The sequence below is a fragment of the Medicago truncatula genome, chromosome 2 (genome assembly GCF_003473485.1).
Source record: "Medicago truncatula cultivar Jemalong A17 chromosome 2, MtrunA17r5.0-ANR, whole genome shotgun sequence".
Taxonomy (NCBI): Eukaryota; Viridiplantae; Streptophyta; class Magnoliopsida; order Fabales; family Fabaceae; genus Medicago; species Medicago truncatula.
This window is the reverse complement of record NC_053043.1, coordinates 10,044,372-10,052,741: the sequence shown is the minus strand read 5'-3', so window position 1 is coordinate 10,052,741 and position 8,370 is coordinate 10,044,372.

The window sequence follows — 8,370 nt, the reverse complement described above, 5'->3', positions numbered from 1 at the left end:
TTATTTCAAAGGAGCTTCTTTTTATTGACAACAATAGTCTCTTTTTTTGCCCTTCAAAAAATAATAGTCTCTTTTTCTTTCTCACTATTAGTACTATTCTTCTCTTTCATACTCACAACTCACATGGTAGGTTAGTTGAAGAAGAGGTCAAATATTATCAATTCAGGGGTTATTTAAGTTGGTTGCAGAGGCCTACTCGAGCATGGGATTATGTGCTTGAATCAACAGAAAAAAAATAGGAAAAGTAAATAGCAAATGAGAAGGATAAGTTGAAACTACCCTCAAATAAGTTGGGTGTTGTACTTCAATTTGAAAGAGAGGGACAATGCCTTCTCCCTTTTTTTGTATTTCTCAGTTTTTGAATCTATTACTTTCCTATAAAATATGAATAATAGTTGGTTTTATATTATTATTGCAACAAAAAAAAATTCATAATTTAAATTTTGTACTTAGAAACACAAGTAAATGAATCAAGTGCAAACATTCGAAAATTATTAAAAAACATACACCAACAAAAATTGCACAAGTAAACTTCATAATTGTAAACATATTCAGAATTTTTTTTTTCTAATTGTTCTTGATGATTATTACATAAGGGTCAAAATGAGAATCGATTTTAGTGTTAATAAGAGTACATATCTAAACTATATGGCTAATTTTATCAATAGAGATGAACTTATGATCTTTTCATTTGATATACAACATGAGGGTTCTAGCAATCTCTGTGGATCACCACCTCTTTGTGAGTTAAGCGATCAATTATCTTGTTCTTACTATGTAATTCTGGAAATGACTTCCTCATGGATGCTACTTTGCGCTCTGCTCCATGTTCTTTATCTTTCTTTCCATAATTGAGATATAAGTCACAATGTAGTGTGACATGATGAACTTGAAAAATAAAAGAATATACTTTTTAAAAGAAAAATAACGATAAAACTACTTTTACAAATCAAAATTTCCTTATCAGCTCTGCATATGTTTTCTAGACAAAACATTATTTGCTAGAAAGTTTAGAATAATTTTTAATTAAAGAATTGTATTGAATAAATATTTTAAACTACTATTTTTTGTTGAGAGCTAATATTTGAAAAGACTATTAAAAAGACGGCAAGAATTTGCTACAATTGTTGATAGATCTCTCTTTGTAAAAAAAAATGTTGATAGATCTCTCAGTATGACTTGTGTGCTAGGGTAAGCCTTGAATTGAATCAAGCACAGTCCAGTTCCAACTATAGATATTGTCCGGAATCAATTGATCTATTAAATATCAAAGGCCTTTTATCGACATCTATCTAAATACAAAAATAATTATCCAAGAAAAAATCATCTCCTTTTATAAGCAAGAAAACGGAAAATACATTTAGGCTATCTAGCTTACCTTGCAATTCTTTGTTTGAAGAGCATAACTTATTATGAGTCTGTGAACAAAGGGAAAGAGAAGGAGGGAGAAGGAGAGCAATTCATGAATGAACAACAAAAAGATTAGAAGAAAAAAGTCAAAATAGCACAAAATAACATTATTTATTATTTATATACTTTAACACAATAAGAAAAAAGTGTGGGTGCGCGCATGTTAATAAAGACAAAAATGGAGTGTGGTGTTTTTTGATTTGTTTTTTTTTTTTGGGTATAGTCTTTTTTTAGGTTGGATCATCTCCTTCTATCTTCTTCGCTATTTTGTTTTGTGTCTTTCTCTTTAAATTTTAGAGAAAAAGATCAAGAGAGAGAGAGAAATATAAGAGTGTGAGAATATCAGGAGAGAGAAAGATACGGAATGAAAAAGAATTGGAGAAAGAGAGAATAAGAGAAGGAGATGATTCAAGTCTGTCTTTTTTTTTTTTTTTGGTATTTGGGGTTCGAACCCGGACCTTCATATATTATGCATTGTCCTTATCAACTGAGTTAAACATGCGGCATGTCATTGCCGTATGTTCTAGCTTTTGTCACGACTACAAGACTTTTGTCGATAACAAATTCACGAATGAGTGTGTATACACCGTATACAACATCCACTTTGACGTGGTTCACCACCATACATATCGGCCTAATTATGAAGGACTGAAGGTGGTTCCCAACAAGTCCATGCGTAGGGCAAAGAAAGGTCGTCCACCAATTACTCGCATTAGGACCGAGATGGACGATGTGGAAACTGAGAGAAGATGCGGTGTTTGTAGGATGCCTGGTCATTCCCGCAAAGATTGCATTAATATTAGACATCAGTAGAAATCTAGTCTTTATTTCGTTTGTAAGATGTCTGGTCATTCTCACAAATAATTGTAGATTTTATGGTATTTTATTTATTATATAATTTTAATTAATTTTTTATTATTAAAGTAATTATTACACGTTGATTTTTTTTTTTGTCTTTATTATACCACTCTACTCCAAGTAGAGGGGTATTTAAAAAAATTTAAAAAAAAAAAACCAATATATAAAACGCAAGTTTGACTTGCGGGGTAGTAAAAAATTCAAAAAAAAAATAGGAAAGTACCCCGCAACTCCAAGTAGAGGGGTACAATAAGGACAAAAATTTTGTCACTTTTTAGGGTACCCCGCAACTCCAAGTGGAGTGGTACCAGAACTTCTGAAAAAGTAGGGTATTTGTGCAATTTTTCGAAAAAATGGAGCATTTTTGTATTTTTTGGCATAAACTAAGGCAGAAAAAAAAAAATCTGGAGATGATCTTTTTCTTTTAGCAACCTATATTTGCCTTCATTATTGTTTGGCTAATAGGAAATCTTAATCTAAATATCTTAATATGTTTACGTTGGAAAGTTACAATGTGGGTGGGGTTCTTTCGCCAGAAACATATAGTGAAAGCTAGTTACTTCCTCTGATTCTGAATGACTGTCGTTTAAAGTTTATGGCACAGAAATTAAGAGAAAGAATAGTGAAACTCCATCATTCCCTGCAATCAATCCAACCTATATCATAGAATACTTTATGATGAAAATATATGATTCTGAACCGTGTTGCACTTGATACTCCAAAGGAGTATCCTAGACCAGCGAGGGGGACTAGTTATTAGTTGTTTTGATGTTGAATATTTGTAATATGTGATTAATATATGATGTTGGATACATGTGATGATGTATTTGTGTTGTGATGGTGATTTTGGATATAAGTACGTAGTAATGTGTGTTTAGTGATGTATATGATATGTGGCGCAATATCGCTTGAGAGGAGTGACCGTATGATATCGTATCAATGAGAGAAACACACCCGGAATTTTGTTATGGAGTATAGTACAGTATCACTAGACAGACATTGCAGTATGACTTTAGAGAAGTAAACCATATTATGGATCATAGAATTTTTAGTGCAATATACCCTTTCTAGACTTGTTTGAGATTTTTCTACATTTGAATTGTGACATCCTTTACCTTGTAAAATATATTTGGAATCTTATATTTTATCTGTCCATAAACTGTTTATATGACTACAGATATTGAATATTATTTTTTGAGGTTGAAGGTGTTAGTGTGTCACATTATTCATGAAGAAATAATGAGTATGAGACTAACTAGTCTAAATATTTACTTCTTTTTTGTATTGTTTTTCTTATTTCCATATTTTTTTCAAATTAAAATTTTGTTATATATCAGCTTTATATTTTTTTTTTCTTGGACGGAACATTATTGCCGGATAATTTAAAACATTTTTTAATAAAAGGATTATATTGTGTAATAAAGGAGTCCTTTTTGTAGTGATATAATCGATTTTTTAGCTCACATAGAGTCGGTGATACATGAATATTTGATTACGGGAGGTTAATCATCTATAAATCTCATTTTGCAGATCACAAATTCATCCCTATGGAATGGATGAGACATATAGTTTAGATATGTAATCTCATCAACATTAACATCAACACCCTTATTGGCCCTTATTAATCCCCATAACAAAGAATTGAAAGACAAAATTCTCCAACTAATTTATAACACTGCTGATTCTCTCGACAATAACTTTTGTACATTGTTCACATGTTGGTATGTTTGCTCCCATAAACAATGCACAAACATTATTGTGCAAAGGGTAGGCAATGATATAAATTAATTGGAGAAATATTTTTTCCAACTCTCAAAGATGTTGATTAAATGATGGCGAATATGGATGTTGTTTTTTGTGGTGACAACGAGATTATCATCTAAATTATATCAATTATACAACTATATGGATGACATTTTGATCTAACACCATAAGATTTCTAGTTAAATTAATCTAGAAACAAATATTTGTGCATCACCAATTCTATGTGAGTTAAACAATCAATAATGTTATTTTTTATTTTTGAAAGAAAGAATCGATTATGTTATTATTACTATATAATTATGGAAATGTCTTCTTCATGGATGAAACTTCGCGCTCTACTCCATGCATGTTCTCTATTCCAAAACCGAGAAAGGAGTTGCAATGTAGTGACATTACGAACTTACAAAAATAAAATAAAAATGTTATAACGATAGAAGTTATTGTATATTAATAAAAAAAAAATCCTTTTAAAAAGGAAAAAAGATAATAAACCTACATTTGCAAATCAAAATTTCGTTACGAGCTCAAAATATAAAAATAAGATAGATGAAAATTCATAGTTTCTAATATCTAATAAAAATAAGATAATGAGAAAGAGAAAAAAAACAAATTTCACTGTCATACTTCATCGTAATTTTACATGAATATATATATATATATATATATATATATATATATATATGGATATTATGTTGGTATCCATTTGATAAAGAAGCTAGTGGAATTGTACCAAAAAAAGAAGAAGATAGTGGAATACATTGAATTAGGAGAGATTGAACTTAATGAGGGATAAAAATAGAGGTTCAAGCAAACACTTAAAGAAAAGACGAAAAACAAAAATAACAACGATCTTTCTTTCCAAAAAAAAAAACGATAAACATATAAATTGTATGATTTTATCATCAAAATAAAAAGAAAATAATTCTTAAAAAGAGAAAGAGAAGAACACATGAAGGAAAAAATAAAAGTAATAAAACATACAAATTAGAAAAGTGGAGGAAAGCTTTGACACATAGTCTCTCTATGCTTGTTTTTCATTTCATATCTCTATCTCCCTTTATACTCTCACATCTCACACGTTAGGTTAAGATTAGTGGAAGAGGCCAAAAGATTCAATTCAAGGGTTGTTGAGGTTGCAGAGACGCTGCAGAGCATGTGATTGCTTGAATCACACATGTACAAAAACCAATGGAAAAGATAAGTTGCAGTTGTCCTCAATTTAGAAGATGAGAGATACTTGTAGAATCAATTTTTATACAACTTTTCTGACAATCACTTTTTTCTCTTTTCTTATTGAATAAAAAGAATAGAGAGAGAATGCAGAAGAGAGAGAATAAAAACACATGTGAGTATGAGAGAGATGGTTGTCACAAAAATTGTGAAAAAGTGGTTGTACAAATATCATTTCTCTTAGAAGATTCTAAATGTTTTGTTGGATATGTGTTGTTATAGATATATATTATAAATAGTTTAATGGTGGTGGGTTGATACGGCAAAACAACTTTGCACACACGCCCAATCAAAACAACTAAAAAATTGTCTAATTATAAAATATTATTTGTGATGAATTAAATATGAACTTCTTAAATTTCAAAAATTTAAGATACAAAAACCAAATCCTCCCCTTTCTTCCTCTCTCTCTCTTCTCTCTTTCTCAAACCTTAGTCGTCACCCCTTTCTTTTTCTTCTTTCCAGAGGGGTGATTTAAGGTCAATTTTGACCCAAAAATCACCCCTTCAAATTGTTTTTCCTTTTATCTTAATTGAATAAATGATTTCACATATTTTCTGTTTTCTTTCGTTTGTTTTTGTGATTTCGTCGTCTCTGAACGACTCTGTTTGTTTTGATTTCCCGTCTTTGTGCGGTGTGTTTTTGATTTCCCGTCTTAGTGCGGTGTTTATTTGATTCAGGTTGAAAGATTAGCTTTGAGCAAGTGCAGATCCAATCAATGACAATGATTTTGGCGTCATCAACGTTGCAGATCCGGAGACATGAGTATTCCAGAGACATAAATATCGTCATATTTGTAGGCGTAAGTACTTTTCCGTTTTATGATATTAACATGGATGATGTGAGTTTGTTCACATATTCATTCTTTTCGTTTTTAGCGAATTTGGATGTGTATTGTATCGATATACTCTATCAATTTGAATGAATGAATATAGTTTATTTTTGTCAAAAAAAAAATTAAGATAAAAGTAATGGAAAGCTTGACCTAAAAATCAAAACTTGAGCTCCTTTTTATTAGGAACTTTTAATGATGTTATAAACATGTATGCAAAAAATCATTAAAAATACACATATATACTTAACAACATGGAATGAAACGTCGTGTAGGACTATTTTGTAGAGACGAAAATATGTTTTTTTATGGGAACGAAAAACAAAAGTTGGTAATCTTTTAGGAACCAACTTTTAAGAGCCCGCTTGTTTTAGATTTTTTAAGAGAGAAAAAAAAAATCACTTTTAAGAGTATTGCATCTGTTTGTTATAGCTTTTTAAAAAAATCATAATCTAAAAACAGCTTCAAATGAGAAGTTGGTAAGAATATCTTCTCAAAAAATATATTTGTTTTAGAGGAGAGAGAAAATAAAGATTGATTATGATAAACTAACGCAAAATAGATTTTGATTTTTTGTAAAATCTCTAAAAAAAAAATAATCTCTAAATTATTTAACGTCAAAATCACTTTTATTTTAATCTGCAACAAACAGACCCATAATTAAATGAAAAAGAGCTTTTTTTTTTTAATTAAGCTCAACAAGCCAACCTGCGCTGCCCCGTCACCTTACCAATTGTTTAGCATGTTAGGGTAGGGGGAAAAATTAGTAATGACAAGTTCAAAATTATGATTTAAAAAAGATGGGATAAATTGATCAATCCGATGAAACCAACTTATTTTGTCCTCGTGAGCTTAAAAACCAACTTATTTTGTCATCTCTTAAAATCTTGTATTGTTAATTTTTCACCAATGTAGCACACCAACCATCTAAATTTAAGTCATCTCCAACATGATACTAAAATATGTGATTATGTTTAATTATTTTCTTTTTCTCAAGGTTGCCTCCATTGCATCAATGCCGTCTTAATATTTGTATCAGTCTTTGTGATTGATTTCGGACTGTTGCAATATCATGTTATCCTTTGTATGACTTTTGGATTGTAGCTCAAAAGAGTGCTATTACTTGTTGTTGTTTGCCACGGGTAGTTGATGGTACTTGTTGTTGCAATTAATCAGCGGATCAATGACCATACACGTAGTTAGGTGAACAAAAAAAAGGTTAACCAATCATATTAAGGTAACTACCATTGGAAGTTTGCTACTACAGTATATGTTTTCTTACATACTTTTGTTTTAAAGAAACATTCTTTGAATATGGGAATTAAAGTTATCCTGTGTTAACTGGTGGTTCATTATTCAAACACTAAGTAAATTAATTACCCCTAACAATCAACTATATAATATCTTGTATTGATGCAATTTACACTCTAATGTATTAACTTTTTCAATAAATTTTAAATAACTTAATTTCTTAAATTGGGCAATATGACGATGTGAACCAATGTCAATGAGAATGCTAATGAGGTCTTAAAGTTAATATCAGCAACTTAGAGCATCCACAATGGTGAGGTCTTCACCATTTAAGATTTGGTATCTAATAAATATCCCCATTATGAAAAATAAAATAAAATTGGAAGTCTTAAAGATCCAAGGTCTAAATTAAGACCTCATTCTTAAATGGGTCCATATCACTTTTTATTAAAATAATGATTTTCATGGGTTTTCAATTACATTTTATCCTAGCTTTTTTATTAAATAATATTGGTGGGACCTGTAACGCCCTATTTAATTATTTATTTATTTTATTGAGTTTAGATGTCTTTTTATAATTTACTCGATTTATTTTGATAAGTGATATTTTGTTATGTTATATGTTGGTATTTATTAATATAATATATGTTATGTGGTGTAGAAATATATATGTGATCTGGTGTAGAAATATATTTATTATTTGGAGTAGAAATATATATGTTATTTGGTGTAGAAATATATCTGTTATTTGGTGTAGACATATATATGTTATTTGGTGTAGAAATATATATGTGATCTGGTGTAGAAATGTATTTATTATTTGGAGTAGAAATATATATGTTATTTGGTGTAGAAATATATATATGTGATCTGGTGTAGAAATATATTTATTATTTGGAGTAGAAATATATATGTTATAGAAATATATTTGTTATTTGTTATAGAAATATATATATATATATATATATATATATATATATATATATATATATATATATATATATATATATATATATTGAAACTTG